The sequence below is a fragment of the Pyrus communis genome, chromosome 13 (genome assembly GCF_041283825.1).
Source record: "Pyrus communis isolate YQ-2024b chromosome 13, ASM4128382v1, whole genome shotgun sequence".
Taxonomy (NCBI): domain Eukaryota; kingdom Viridiplantae; phylum Streptophyta; class Magnoliopsida; order Rosales; family Rosaceae; genus Pyrus; species Pyrus communis.
Genome location: NC_142577.1, coordinates 7,535,902 through 7,552,739, shown reverse-complemented (window position 1 = coordinate 7,552,739; position 16,838 = coordinate 7,535,902). Strand labels below are relative to the sequence as shown.

The following is a 16,838-nucleotide window of genomic DNA, read 5'->3' as shown; positions in this document are numbered from 1 at the left end:
ACCAAAACATGCATTCACATGCATGATTCACAATCTGACCTTGCATTCCATTACCTTTCTCCATTTCATCATTTCAGAAATCCATTTCATCCCATCATTCCATGTGATTCCAGCCCCCTTTGTCCATGCCGTGTGCTTTCTTCCCCTTTCCAGATTTGTACAAACAATTTCAAATGGCCAATTCACCTTTGCAGGTTCCACTCACTTGTTGCAGCAAGGGCACATGCTTCTTTGAATACATTAACACATACTTGCAGATCTTGTCCATGCCATGCGTCCACTACCTCAGAAACCCATCAATTCCAGCTCATTTTATGCTATTCCATCTCACTTGTGCAGATTGAGATCCAATCTGAATGTTGGAGCCACATTCCTTTCTATAAAACAAGGCTCACTTCACACAACAAGGGGTTCCTCATTTTCTTCTTCATTCAGTCCATTACACACGCATAACTTCTCCCATTTCATTTCATTTTCTGTCCATTTCTGTCCCAAGGGCAGAAACCATTCAACCATAACCAATCTACCTTCATCCGCACCACATTTGGAGAACCAACACCGAAGGCACTCTTCAAGGAATTCAACATCAGTTTTGATTCAAGGGTTTCTTCTTATTAATTCTATGTTCATTCATGTTTTATATTTTTATGTCAAATCTTTTGTAAACATGAATTGTAACTAATCTTCCTCTAGGGATTCGATGTAACCTTGCAAAGTTTGCCATGTAATTAAGTTAGAATGCTCAGTTTGTCCATCTATTTCTTGTTTCATTCTCTGATTTAATGGTGACTTAGTGTGTTGATTTTAATGTTTGATCATCATTTGAATTAATCACAAAGTTGTGTAGCCAAGATTAAAACACACATCATGCATAATCTTGGTAGATATGTGAATGAATGAAGGGAATGTTTAGCAAACATCCTGCCGAGTTATTCCCTTTGGTTTTATGAAAGTTTCTTGTGCATTACATACTCTTGATTATGAACCAAAGTTGCACATCACAATTAGGTTCATGATTAGAGACATTTGATCAAATCCACACATCATATGGTTGATCATGTCCAAGTGAAACAAACTCAAGAAATAGGTAGATGAATGAGTACAAACTAACTTAACAAACATGGACTTAGTTGAGCAATGGTGAAACCGAATCCCTAGCTTCATCTCCATTGGCACTATCTCATTGTATTAGTTGTTGAGTCATTTATTTGTGTTTACTTCACTTTCTTATACTTTCAAGTTACAACAACAAATCTGCCTACTTTGATTAGTTTGATTCATTTCGTAGAGTTCTTGCAAAACAAGTAATTACATAGGTCCAATTAGTCCCTGTGGATTCGACACCCTTGCTTGTGCCATTATACTAAATATATTCTAGCATTAGGAAGGAAATATACATCAACAGACCACAGGCTTACTCTTGAACTGAGCTGGAGATTCTTTTGGTTTCCTCCGATCGTTGATTTTCCTTTGTGCTACTTTTGAACTGGGTAGCAGGATTCTTTTGGTCTCCCCCGAAGGTCTGAGCTTACTCCTTTTATCTGTTTCTTTGTTCAATCTCTCCAATTCGTATTGAAGAGGGTTAGAGGATAGCTCAGCATATGCTTGTCTCCTCATGCTTCAATGTATCATTTTCCTTTGCCTTACTTGCTCCCCTTTGCAGAAGTGGTCCCTTCTCTGGAAGTGTATCAACCGTTGAAGATGACTACTCAAGAGCCACGCTAGGTAAGCAACCAGGGAATAGAGTCCAGGTAGACTCTAAGTGCCGGCTGATTGCTTCTTTCACTTTGCTATGCGAGTAATAACAAAGACAAAGGAAAAGACAGGGAAAGAGCATGATATGAGATACTTTTGCTTTTGACCTTGATGATATGAGATACCTTTGCTTTTGAAGAAGCGGTGAATGAATCAGCACATGTATTTGTTGTGCTGCTTCCTCCTGGGTCATCTGCACTCCAGGCATCTGGTATCATCTTTGGGGAAGAAGAGAGAATTGAGTGTTTCGAAAGGCTTTGCTGGGAGTGCGCCCTCAGAGGTGAGGAAGAGTTGGGCATTTTCTTCAGGTTTGCCTTGCCATAAAAGATGAAAGTCGACATATATAGGGATTTCCCAATAGCAAGTGGTGGTACTGTTCTTTTACCCTTGTCGACAAACGTTTTGATCCCGCAAATCCGGCTTTTTGAAATAGTGACGACTCTTCGATCTTTGAAGACGCCTCTTCGATAAAGCTGCATGCGCTTTCTGAAAGGCAGAGAAAGCGTCGCCGCACTTTGCGCTTGTCGGCTAAAGACGTGTAGCTGCGATGATGGCCTCCATGTGTTGAACGCGTTTTCTGAAAAGCCGAGGGAGCGTCGCCGAACTTTGCGCCTCAAATTCTGGCTTTTTGAATCGGTGGACGCGTTGCCTTGGCTTTTTATAGAGCTATCGATCACCGCCAACTTACACACTCTGAAGATTTCCCATTCTTGAAACTCGTCTCCGGCCCTTTGAAAATCTACTCCGTCCACCCCTTCTCTTTGAACACTTTTGAAAAATGGCAAACCCATCGAACCTTAGCTTAGAATTGAGTCTCCGCAGTGATACGGGCGTGCCGCGTCAAGGTAACGTATGGCGCCCTTCTTTCTTATCTTCTAACGGTCCTCTTACAGGTGAAGACTCCGTGATGCAGGACGCCACAACAGCTACGATAGTAGCTCGGAACCTCCTCACTCCCAGAGATAGTCAGCTGCTTTCAGGATGGTCCGATGAGTTGGCCGTTCAAGAGTCCCTGGCTCTCAGCGTTCAGTGCGCTGGTTCTGTGTCCAACATGGGCCAACGCCTCCTTGCTCGCTCCCGTCAGGTTGAATCATTGATGGCGGAGGTGGAGAACCTGAAGCAAGAGATCAAACAACTTAAGTACGAGAATAGAACTTTGCATGTGCTTGCCAATAACTATTCGTCGGGCATGAAGAGGAAGCTTGATGAGATGCAAGAATCTCAAGGTCGGATGCAAAGTGACCGTCAACGGCTTGCGTCTTTCTTCTAGGGGCACCTTTTTCCTGGGTCATCCAGCGTTCCGCTAAGTATTGGGGCCTGGAATGCTCTATCTCCGATGCCTTCCGCTCCTATGCCTCTCGCTCCCATGCCTCTCGCTCCGATGCCTCCTGCTCCGATGCCTTCCGCTTCTAGAGTTTTGCCTCGTAGTGGGGCTTCACGTAAACAAAAACAAAAACAACCTTTGTGAAGCTCCATTTGTTAGATACATTTGTAATTTCTCGAAAATTAATGACAAGCTTTGTTTTATTCACTGTATTGGGTTGCCTCCCAAGTAGCGCTTTCTTTTACGTCTTGTAGCCGGACGAGGAACTTCTTTCCTCACTTAGGACCTACGATATAGAATTTATCTTTGAATGGGGGGTGATACTTGAGATGATCCGGTAATGGTTTAAATTCTAGAGTGGGTGCCTGGATCATTAACAACATATCAGTATAAAAGAAAATTGAAATTCGGGGAGGCGGCTTGATAAGTCACATTTTGCATACATTTATATCTTTTTTTTTTGGCGTCTTTGTGATTGTTTTGGATTAAACTAGTTGCATTTTACATTATTTGGTGTTAGTGTGCAGCCAAGTGTGAATTTGGATCAATGGGAAGGCAAATGAAGTAAAAACATTCCATAAAAGATGTGAAGTGTTAAGAGATGCAATTCGGCCATATTGGGTGATTCTAAACAAGGCAAAAACATTGAAGTCAGCTATGTGGTTCCAACACCAAAACATGCATTCACATGCATGTCACAACCTTGGCCGTGTGTTCCCATATCATCCCATCATTTTATGCACTTCTAGCACCAAATCAGATTCCTCACACCTTGTGCCGTGCATTCCACTACTTGTCCATCTCCCTTTTGCGCCAAAAACATCCACTTCCATCACTTAATGCACTCAGCCACATTCACATGCATGATTCACAATCTGACCGTGCATTCCATTACCCTTCTCCACTTCATCTTTGCAGAAATCCACATGCATCTTGTTTAAATAAACCACATACCTGCAGATCATGTCCACTCCTTGCATCCATCATTCCAGAAATCCATTCATCCCATCATTCCATGTGATTCCAGCTCCTCCTTGTCCATGCCGTGTGCTTTCTTCCCCTTTCCAGCCTGTACAACCACTTCCAGATTTACCACTCACTTGTTGCAGCAAGTGCACATGTAGCTCAATTAAACAAACAACATTCATGCATATTCCTTAGTGCCGTGCGTCCACCACCTCAGAAACCCATCAATTCCAGCTCATTTTATGCTCTTCCAGCTCACTTGTGCAGAAGAGATCCAATCTGAATGTATGCAGCCACATTCCTTCCTATAAAACTAGGCACACTTCACACATCAAAGGGGTTCTTCATTCAGTCCATTATTCACACATATAGCCGCTCCATTTCCACTCCATTCCCACTCCATTTCTGTCTATTTCTGTCCCATTGGCAGAAATCATCCAACCATAGCCATACTACACTCATTCACATCACATTTGGAGAAACAACACCGAAGGCACTCTTCAAGGAATTCAACATCAGTTTTGCTTCAAGGGTTTCTTCTTATTAATTCTATGTTCATTCATGTTTTATATTTTTATGTCAAATCTTTTGTAAACATGAAGTGTAACTAATCTCTCCCTAGGGATTCGATGTAGCCTTGCAAAGTTTGCCATGTAATCAAGTTAGAATGCTCAGTTTGTCCATCTAATTCTTGTTTCATTCTCTGATATAATTCTGAATTTGTGAGTTGATTTGTATGCTTGATCACCATTTGAGTTAACCACAGGTTATTTAGCCAAGATTAAAGCATACATCATGCATAATCTTGGTGAATTTGTGAATGAATGAAGGGAATGTTTGGCAAACATCCTGCCGAGTGTTCCCTTTGGTTTTATGAAAGTTTCTTGTGCACTACATACTCTTGATTAGGAACCAAAGTTGCACATCACAATTAGGTTCATGATTAGAGACATTTGATCAAATCCACACATCATATGGTTGATCATATCCAAGTGAAACAAACTCAAGAAATAGATAGATGGCTGAGTATAAACTAACTTAACAAACATGGACTTAGTTGAGCAATGGTGAAACCGAATCCCTAGCTTCATTTCCATTGGTACTATCCCATTTTATTAGTTGTTGATTCATTTATTTGTGTTTACTTCATTTTCTTATGCTTTCAAGTTACAACAACAAATCTGCCTATTTTGATTAGTTTGATTCATTTCATAGAGTTCTTGCAAAACAAGTAATTACATAGGTCCAATTAGTCCCTGTGGATTCGACACCCTTGCTTGTGCCATTATACTAAACATATTCTAGCATTAGGAAGGAATTATACACCAACAAAAATGGCGCCGTTGCCGGGGACTGATTTCAGTCCCTTGTAATTGCTTGTTTGCTATTTAAACTTTGTTCTTTTCATTGTTGTTTGTTATTTAAACTTTGTTCTTTTCATTATAGGTAGATTCTTGATTTTCATTCAAACTTGTGTTACTTTGTTTCAGGTAGTATATGTCAAATAGACTTGTTGAGTTAGGCCAAAGAATTGAACGGTTAAAGGGCCACACTTTGGACAACTTTGTGCCATCAAGTTCCTCCATTATCCGTGAAGAAGAAGAAGGGAATTCACCTAGTTCAACAAGTAAAGGATCTGAGCAATTTAATTGGGAAAGAGAAGAAGAGATGGCGGGCAACCAAGATGAACTTCGAGCTTTGGAGGACTTTGCTCAACCAATCATACCAAATTCACCTTCATGCATCTTGCTGCCCACAGAAGCTAGAAACTATGATCTTAAATCTTCACATTTCCATATGTTTCCCTCATTTTATGGCTTACCTAATGAAGACCCTTTAGCTCATATTAAAGAGTTTTACAATGTTGTGAGTGGTTTACCTTTGCAGGGAGTAAGTGAAGCAAATTTGAGGATGAGAGTGTTTCCTTACACCTTGAAAGATAAGGCCAAGAGTTGGTTGATGACTCTAACACCAGGTTCCCTCACTACATGGGATGCCGTGGCTAAGAAGTTCTTGGAGAAGTTCTTTTCCACTCAAAAGACAGCCACATTAAGGGGACAAATCTTCAACTTCAAACAAGATGATGGAGAACCTTTCAATGAGTGTTGGGAGCGTTTTAAAGGCCTCTTGTTGCAATGTCCACACCATGGGTTACCTTTTCACTTACAAATGCAAATTTTCTATGATGGACTAACCCAAACTTGTCAATCAACTGTTGATAATGCAGCAGGTGGAGCATTGAAGAAAAAGAATGCTCAAGAGTCATATAACATTTATGAGATGTTGGGGTCTAATGCTCAACACAAAGATTTAAGGGGTAAGAAAGTTGGAGTCTATGAAACAAGTTCTAATCATGAGCTTTTGTTGCAGGTAGCTAACCTAGAAAGGAAGATTGAATCCGTGCTCAACATGGTGCCAAAAGCAAATGAAGTGTGTGCCATTTGCAACATACCAAGCCATCCTACTCACCAATGTCCATCTAGGGAGGCTTACCCCGAGTATGTTCAAGAACAAGTGAACCTCATGAATTCTTACAATCAAAGGCCAAGGAATGATGTGTATTCCAATACATATAACTCAAGTTGGAGAGATCATCCCAACCTTTCATGGAAGAACAACAATCAATTCCAAAATTTCCAACCAAAACCTGCCACTACCCTTGAGGATACAGTTAAGTTGTTAGCCCAAAACACCTTGCAATTCCAACATTCCACAAATAGCACTCTCCAACAACATTCGGCAGCCCTAACCAAAATGGAGACACAATTGGGGCAGATTGCAGATGCCTTGAACCAAAGAGAGGTTGGGAAGTTTCCAAGCCAACCCGTGATACTCCAAAGGAACCAAGAGCAAGCCAAAGCAATCACTACACTTAGAAGTGGTAAGGTTATTGATAATAGAGTTGGCAATGAAGTTACTAATGAATATGATCATGTGAATGCAGGTGTTACTCAAGGAGACAATGAGAAACCAAATGAGGAACCAAGCCATGCTACTTCCTCACTTGAAGCACCAAATCTTCACAAGGCCGAGAAACCTTACACTCCACCAATACCATTCCCTGGAAGACTTGCCAAGAGCAAGCAGGATAAGTCATTTAAGGAGATTTTTGATATACTAAGCAAAGTGAATGTTAACTTACCTTTGCTTGATGTCATTAGGAACATGCCGGCATATGGGAAGTTCTTCAAGGAGTTAAACAGCTACAAAAGGAAGTATGGACCACATGAGAAGGTAGTGGTGTCTGAGAATGTGAGTGCAGTTTTGCAAAGAAAACTTCCACCAAAGCTCAAGGATCCAGGAAGTTTCTCTATCAACATCACCATAGGGGATAAGAAAGTAGAGAAGGCTATGCTTGATTTGGGTGCTAGCATCAACTTAATGCCTTATTCCGTGTACCTTCAACTAGGTTTGGGAGATTTGAAAGCAACCACCATTTCATTACAACTTGCAGACAGATCCGTGAAATATCCAAGAGGTATAGTAGAAGATATTCTAGTCCAAGTTGATAAACTAATCTTGCCTGCAGATTTTGTAGTGTTGGACATGGAAGAAGCTCCTATACATGATCGTGAGTTGCCTATATTGCTTGGGAGACCTTTCATGGCCACGGCCAAGACCATCATTGATGTGCAAAATGGACTCCTCACTATGACAGTGTTAGGAGAGACAGTTCAATTCAAAGTGTTTGAATCTCTTTCTCATCCTTCTTCATCTCTTGATTGTTATGCCATTGATGTGCTTGATTCACTTGTATTCTCTAAGTTCTTGCAGGCACAATCGAATGAACCATTACAAACTGTTTTGAGTCAATCTCAAGATGAGTTTGATGAAGAAGATGCACTCATGGAAGAAGTAGCTGCCTTGGAAGCATTAGCATTGTATCCTTTGAATGTTTCACCTCTTTTAGAGCCTTTAGAATCATCAATGTCACATCTAACTCCTTCCACTGTTAAGGCACCAAAACTTGAACTTAAACCACTTCCACCACATCTAAAATATGCATATCTAGCTGAATTTGAAACTCTTCCAATTATTATAGCTTCTGATCTCACCCCAAATGAAGAGGATAAACTAATTAGGGTGTTAAAAGAGTTCAAATCAGTTTTTGGTTGGTCTATTGCAGATATCAAGGGAATAAGCCCTACCATGTGCATGCATATGATTCTTTTGGAGGAAGGGGCAAAGTCAACCCGTGAGCCACAAAGAAGACTCAATCCACACATGAAGGAGGTTGTTAGGAATGAGGCGTTGAAATTGTTAGATGTGGGGATCATATATCCCATTTCAGATAGCAAATGGGTGAGTGCTATTCAGGTGGTGCCTAAGAAGGTGGGAATCACTGTGATGAGGAATGAAAACAATGAGCTTGTGCCCACAAAGCCCACGGCCAGTTGGCGTGTTTGCACCGATTACAGGAAGTTGAATTCTAGCACTAGAAAAGATTACTTTCCTATGCCTTTCATAGATCAAATGCTTGAGAGATTGGCAGGTTACTCACATTATTGTTTTCTGGATGGATACTCAGGTTACAATCAAATTGCAATCGCTCCGGAGGATCAAGAGAAAACAACCTTTACTTGCCCCTTTGGCACATTTGCATATAGGAGAATGCCTTTTAGACTTTGCAATGCTCCAGCAACATTCCAAAGATGCATGTTGGCCATCTTTTCTGACATGGTAGAAAGATTCATTGAGGTATTTATGGATGACTTCTCAGTGTTTGGTTCCTCTTTTGATGAATGTCTTAACCATCTCTCTTTAGTACTTCAAAGATGTCAGGAAACAAATTTGGTTCTTGATGCGAACTAAGTAAGCACACAAATTAAAACCCTCTTGTGACAATTGTAGTTTATGAATAAGTAGGGATCGTTCTTAACCGGGGATTAGGAGGGATTGCAAAATCACTTGGAAACTGACTCAAAAACGTAAAATAAAGTTTGAAACACTAAACTAGACTCAAAGAATGCAAAACTAAACAATAAAAGCACTCAAACAAATCAAAAGACTCAAAACAGCCCCAAAACACTCAAAACTGCCTTAAAATCACTTTCTGGGCAGTTTTGAGCACTTTGACAACTTTGGACGAAATTGGGTAATAGAATGAATCAAAATGCTTAAAAACACAAACTAAGACACTTTCTATCTAAATTGGACACTAAAGTAAAGGGGGATTGAGTTTTTGACGAAATTAATTAAAATGCACAGATTGTAAATTAGGCAGATTCTAAATATAAATTTGATGAAGATATGGATGATGGAATAGCTAAGGGGTTTTTCTCCACACATGTCACACTTGCATACACTTTGATTTTCAGTTGGTCTTTCGATGAATTATGGAACTCGACACTCCAAGTTAATTAGGTCCGCTTAAATTAACCTTCAAATTTCCCTAGAATCATTGAATTGGATGAATATGCATCGCAAACAAATTATTCCTAACAAGTTCTCTATATGAACAACATGATAAAGATACAAGTTAGAATCATTACGTTCTTTGGAAATTATAAGCATCGACAAGGCATTTGTAACTATGAAAAGCATGATACTCTTGCCAGGAATTCAATTAACGCGATTGTTTATAAGCAACCTCCACTACTTGTGAATATAAGTTCATAACTATTAGGTGAAACTCACTTATATTCTAGCGTCAAATTCATGCATGAACATTAAGCGTGCACTCTCAATAAACATACACAAACAAGTTATCAATCAAACAGTTAAATGAATTGAATCCAACATTCATGAAATTCCAACCAAAAGTAATCAATTCATATTGCAAGCATAAACATAGTTTCGAATCACCCCCTAGCTAACTAGGGGGATTTAGCCTCTCATGTTCACAAAAAGAGAATTACAAATGAATTTAAACATAAAGCACAAAGGATTGATTACACCTAGAACGCCCAACGAATCCACGTGAATTGGTGCGCGTCGAAGCTCCTCTTTCCTCTTCTCCTTGCTGCGGCATATTGGTTTTTGGATGATTTGGGGTGAGTTGGGGATGGATTATGGTGATAAGGTGGTGCGGCAAGGTGGTGGAGTGATGGAGGAAGGGTTGTATGGTGGCTGGAATGGTGGAGATGGATGCAGCAATGATGGGGGAAGGCTGGAAATTGGCTAGAATGGAAGGGATATGCACGGATTATGGAAGGAAAATGGAAGAAAATGTAGATGGTGGCTGCGGCTGTTTGTGAAATTAGGTTATGGTGGTGGAAAGTGTATGGATAAATCAGAGGGGAATGGGAGTATTAGGGTGAGAATGATGCACGGGTTTATGGGAAGGAATGGGAAAAAATGGCTAAATGAATTAGGGTTATGGAATGATTAGTGTTTGTAGAATGGGAGAGAATTTTGGAAAGGTGGCTGCGGCTAAAGGACAAAGAATAATGGCATTTTCGGATGGAATGGAATGGTGTTATGGAGGCTACGGCTTAGGTCAGAAAATAAATGGGATAATTCCATGGGGGGGCCACGGCTTATATGGTGCGGCTGATATGGGATTTAGAATGCTTAGGGTGAAAAATGGATGGGGACTTGCGGCTAAGTTGTAAAATATGTAGGGTTTCAGAAAATTAACCCTAGCTTATTATAATTAACTAAAATAAAATTAAAGGCTGCTAGAATTAAGGATTTAAATCAGGAATTAAAGGGAATGTGGCTGCAAGGAAAAGGATTAGGGTTTAGAAGCATGGAATGGGCCTAAAATGCCCCCCCTTGCACGGCAAGGGAAGGGAATTGGGCTAAAGCCCACGGCAAAGGGTGTTAAGGGCCCTAGGGCCTTCGTTTTGTGTCCTAAAGCGCCTACAAGGACTTCAAAGTGGCTAGAAAATACGGACGTTTAAGATTAGGAAAGGTTACCAAAACGGGAAACTTAGGGTTAACTTTCCTAAAATAGGAAACCTTGTTTGAGTAGGATTCCTCGTTTTGGTAAGAATTCATCGTTGGAGTAGGAATTCGTCGTTTCTTCACGTCTTCAACTCATTCATTCCTCTTTCGCTCCAAAAGGCTCCAATTTGCATCTTCTTGCACACTTTGGCCTTGTAATCTGAAAATACACAAAAGTGGCCTTAAACACTAAAATAGCTAAATAAACACAACATAAATGCACGAGAACAAGCTAATTAAGTCGCATGAATATGCTCCTATCAAATTCCCCCACACTTAACTTTTGCTAGTCCTCGAGCAAAACAAAACAACTAAAGTAAACAATACGAAACAAAACAAACAAAACATAACCTAAACCTTCCAACGTTTGCCTCAGGGATTTCCAATGAAACATGACATGTCAAAAATCATTACTCACATAGCTTTTAGTCTTACTTCCCCTTAAGCACATACTTAATCATAGTCACCATTCACTAGTTCGCATTTAATCAATTAAAACACATTTTGAATGTAGTAACATGCCTTAGAGAATTCCCTCAATTCCTCACTAGTTATGCACTCAATTTTCACTCAGATTTTCTGACTACACACCCTACACTAGTTATATGTGAGAAGATTGATGTAAACATGAAAGACTAGTACTCACATACGTTATAACAAAGAACGCAATTTCTGGAGTAATTAAATGTGTTTAGATATGATCTCATGAATGGAATGCTATTACTTAGATGCGAGAACCAGTGACACCATATGCTCATACCAAATTCAAAATCCACAATTGAAATGCACAACACTCAAGATAGAAGTCAAAGGTTGTAACGGGGCTTGGGGTATTGGCTAACAAGGAAAGGTAGGGATAAACAAAAGTTCTTTAAGCAATAGTAAGTAAAGTAATGAAATTAAGACCTAGAATTCCCTTCAAATGCAGAAATCAACTTTTAGACAAACAAGGGAGATTCAAACAACTCTTAGGGCCTAATTCATTGTTTTGGGCCCTTTCTTTCTTTTTCTAGCCGTGCCTATGGCACATCAACTCACATAAATACTCTTTCCCCCACACTTATTTTCTGCAACACCATAATCAAAAGGAATTCATTCATGCTTACTATGCTTCAAGAACAAGGGTACGGATGGTCCTAATCTAGGCTAGGTGAGGATGATATGGGTTAACAAAGAACATGGGCTAACATAGCTCAATGGGGTTAAACTTAAACAAAAAATGAGTTAAGGGCACATGGCTATTTGGCTTTGATGGTGGTCACTACACAACTTCATCTTGAATATGTGTTATGCAACTCAATGACATGCTTTGAATGAAATGGGCATGAGTTCTAGCATTTGGAACTAAGTGATGAAACGCCTTCTAAGTAGTAACCAAGCAAAGAATAATGAGATCATGCAACGACTTAGAAAACATTAATGCACAGATTTTAACTCTCCAAATAACGTTTAGGCTCAAGTCTCACAGGGATGTAGCGTTTGTTTAAGTTCCTTCCTTCAAGCATGTTACAAAAACTGATTTTTTTTTTTTTTTTTTTTGTGATTACGTGTGAATTCGTAAACTATAACTACAAACAAGCATAAACCAAAGAGTATATCAAACGTCCATCCATGTTTGTAACTTTCTTTAACCATCATGCAATTAAAAACCAAATCCTCATCATTGCATTGGAAGGTGACCTACGACACAAACAAACACACAAAAACAACTCTTTTTGGGTTTTTCAAAACAATTTTTCAAATTTTTATGGTATTTTCGGATTTTTAAGTCAACTGATGCTAAAACACTCTAAAATAGCTTAAAAACACTTAAAAACAGTGGGAAACAAGTTTAGACATGTTAGGTGGTAATACCCTACGAATTTCATGCAAAAATATCTCAAAACAGAATGTTACCCCCCCACACTTAAACTAAACATTGTCCTCAATGTTTTAGACACAATTGAACACATTACTCATAACATAAAGTAAACAACAAAGGAAAGGGTTTAGGGACGCAAATCTGAGTGTGGAGCGATTCCCAAGTTCTTCCTTTGTTGATTGCATGGGTTGCCTCCCAAGTAGCGCTTGCTTTAACGTCTTCCAGCCGGACGAAACTTCCATTCAAACTTCCCTAGGTCCCACGGCATGGAATTGATCCTTGAATGGAAGGTGATACTTGAAGTGAACCGGCATTGGTTTGAATTCTAGTGTAGGTGCCTGATTCATCAAAATCAGCCAGTTAGTATAAAATGTAATGGAATTTGGAGAAGATGACTTACTTGTTTTGTCCGACAAGAACTCAATGACAAACACCACTCCTTTGAAAGTTTCAGGGATATTGGACTTGGCCAGATTGCATGTGATGGTTATGACTTGTCCAATGTCATCAAATTCAACTTCTTTGGGTTTTGTGGTTTCAAATATGTCCTCTTTGATGCCTTCTACATCTTCTCAAGCCACTACCTTCTCTTGAATCATTCTTCTTGGTGTACAAAGTCCTTTGAAGAATTCAACACCATCTAAAACTTGCTGTGTTGCACCAAGAATTGGAATAGCATTCTGCACCTTTGGGAAGGCTTCCACGATGTCCTTTTTACTCTCTTATTGGTTGGGAATCAAAAACCTGCTAGGAAAAGGGACATTGGGTGGAATAACATCAGAATAACATGGAATTGGGACGTCCTTACTTGTGGTGGGTGGTTTAGAGGGCTTAGGGGGCTGCGGCAAAGGTTGTTCTACCCTTGCCGTGTGCATGTCTTCTTCCTCCTCCTCAATTAGCAGCTCCTCATCCACTTCTAGGCTATGTTTGGACATTTTTAGGTCAGCTCCAACCTCCATAGCACTTCCCAAAGTGATAGCATTATGGATTTCAAAATCTTCCTTCGAGTTTTCAATAGTTGAGTTGGAGAGTTCACTTTGCCCTTGAATTTGTTTCATGAACTCCATAATCTGCCCAATTTGCTCCTCCAATTTACCCAACTTCTTGTCTTGATTTTGTTCGTCCTGCGTCAAAGAGGTTAGTAATTGAAATTTTTTATCATTATCCATGGACATACTTGAACTTGATTGGAATTGTTGTGGGGGAGGTTGTGGTGGCTGCATAGGTGTTGTATAGAACTCCTCATATGGTTGCCAATATGCTTCTTGTTGAGCCTCCTTGGCTTGATTTTGTGACCCCTGCACCAAAGAATTTAATTCATTAAGAATTTGATTATAATCTATTGACGAACTTGAATTTAATTGAGCATATTGCGTATGAAGTTGTGGTGGCTGCATAGGTCTTGAATAGAACTCCTCATATGGCTGCCAATATGCTTCACGTTGAACTTGTTGAGCTTCCCACCACATAGAGTTTGAATGATCCCTCCAATCTCTTTGTGGACATTGATTGGCTTGAAATCCTTGCCTATATGAAGCACCAAATGTAGGGACACTCTGCATTGTGGTCCTTTCGGCATACGGCGACAATTGAGAAGTAAGATTTGCCAATTGAGCTTGAATGCTAGCAAAATCCATATCTTACTTCTCTAGTACCTAAAATCAAAGAAAGAGAACTAAATCAAATATCAAAAGTAACAACAAACAAAGAAAACAACACTAAGTTAGAAACTAAAACGAAAACAACTAAACCAAAAAGAAAAGAACCAAGGGATTAGCAAAGTTGCTAATCCCCGGCAACGGCGCCAAAAATTTGATGCGAACTAAGTAAGCACACAAATTAAAACCCTCTTGTGACAATTGTAGTATATGAATAAGTAGGGATCGTTCTTAACCGGGGATTAGGAGGGATTGCAAAATCACTTGGAAACTGACTCAAAAACGTAAAATAAAGTTTGAAACACTAAACTAGACTCAAAGAATGCAAAACTAAACAATAAAAGCACTCAAACAAATCAAAAGACTCAAAACAGCCCCAAAACACTCAAAACTGCCTTAAAATCACTTTCTGGGCAGTTTTGAGCACTTTGACAACTTTGGACGAAATTGGGTAATAGAATGAATCAAAATGCTTAAAAACACAAACTAAGACACTTTCTAACTAAATTGGACACTAAAGTAAAGGGGGATTGAGTTTTTGACGAAATTAATTAAAATGCACAGATTGTAAATTAGGCAGATTCTAAATATAAATTTGATGAAGATATGGATGATGGAATAGCTAAGGGGTTTTTCTCCACACATGTCACACTTGCATACACTTTGATTTTCAGTTGGTCTTTCGATGAATTATGGAACTCGACACTCCAAGTTAATTAGTTCCGCTTAAATTAACCTTCAAATTCCCTAGAATCATTGAATTGGATGAATATGCATCGCAAACAAATTATTCCTAACAAGTTCTCTATATGAACAGCATGATAAAGATACAAGTTAGAATCATTACGTTCTTTGGAAATTATAAGCATCGACAAGGCATTTGTAACTATGAAAAGCATGATACTCTTGCCAGGAATTCAATTAACGCGATTGTTTATAAGCAACCTCCACTACTTGTGAATATAAGTTCATAACTATTAGGTGAAACTCACTTATATTCTAGCGTCAAATTCATGCATGAACATTAAGCGTGCACTCTCAATAAACATACACAAACAAGTTATCAATCAAACAGTTAAATGAATTGAATCCAACATTCATGAAATTCCAACCAAAAGTAATCAATTCATATTGCAAGCATAAACATAGTTTCGAATCACCCCCTAGCTAACTAGGGGGATTTAGCCTCTCATGTTCACAAAAAGAGAATTACAAATGAATTTAAACATAAAGCACAAAGGATTGATTACACCTAGAACGCCCAACGAATCCACGTGAATTGGTGCGCGTCGAAGCTCCTCTTTCCTCTTCTCCTTGTTGCGGCAGATTGGTTTTTGGATGATTTGGGGTGAGTTGGGGATGGATTATGGTGATAAGGTGGTGCGGCAAGGTGGTGGAGTGATGGAGGAAGGGTTGTATGGTGGCTGGAATGGTGGAGATGGATGCGGCAATGATGGGGGAAGGCTGGAAATTGGCTAGAATGGAAGGGATATGCACGGATTATGGAAGGAAAATGGAAGAAAATGTAGATGGTGGCTGCGGCTGTTTGTGAAATTAGGTTATGGTGGTGGAAAGTGTATGGATAAATCAGAGGGGAATGGGAGTATTAGGGTGAGAATGATGCATGGGTTTATGGGAAGGAATGGGAAAAAATGGCTGAATGAATTAGGGTTATGGAATGATTAGTGTTTGTAGAATGGGAGAGAATTTTGGAAAGGTGGCTGCGGCTAAAGGACAAAGAATAATGGCATTTGCGGATGGAATGGAATGGTGTTATGGAGGCTACGGCTTAGGTCAGAAAATAAATGGGATAATTCCATGGGGGGGCCACGGCTTAGGGAATAAAAAATTGGAGAGAATGATTGCGGCAATAATAGAAAATTAGGGTTATGGTGGCTGATTAGTGTGAATGATGAAGTAGGTTAAATGGCTGAATGAAAAATAGAATGAGAAGTATATGGTGCGGCTGATATGGGATTTAGAATGCTTAGGGTGAAAAATGGATGGGGACTTGCGGCTAAGTTGTAAAATATGTAGGGTTTCAGAAAATTAACCCTAGCTTATTATAATTAACTAAAATAAAATTAAAGGCTGCTAGAATTAAGGATTTAAATCAGGAATTAAAGGGAATGTGGCTGCAAGGAAAAGGATTAGGGTTTAGAAGCATGGAATGGGCCTAAAATGCCCCCCCTTGCACGGCAAGGGAAGGGAATTGGGCTAAAGCCCACGGCAAAGGGTGTTAAGGGCCCTAGGGCCTTCGTTTTGTGTCCTAAAGCGCCTACAAGGACTTCAAAGTGGCTAGAAAATACGGACGTTTAAGATTAGGAAAGGTTACCAAAACGGGAAACTTAGGGTTAACTTTCCTAAAATAGGAAACCTTGTTTGA

At 39.6% G+C, this 16,838-nt stretch overlaps 1 non-coding gene across 1 annotated transcript; it reads right to left on the bottom strand.

Annotated features, from left to right (window-relative positions):
- Nucleotides 1-6,087: 6,087 nt before the first annotated feature.
- LOC148691686 (small nucleolar RNA R71) lies at nt 6,088-6,198 on the bottom strand. The gene has a single exon (XR_015955372.1). It is a non-coding gene; the product is annotated as a small nucleolar RNA R71 (small nucleolar RNA).
- Nucleotides 6,199-16,838: the final 10,640 nt, after the last annotated feature.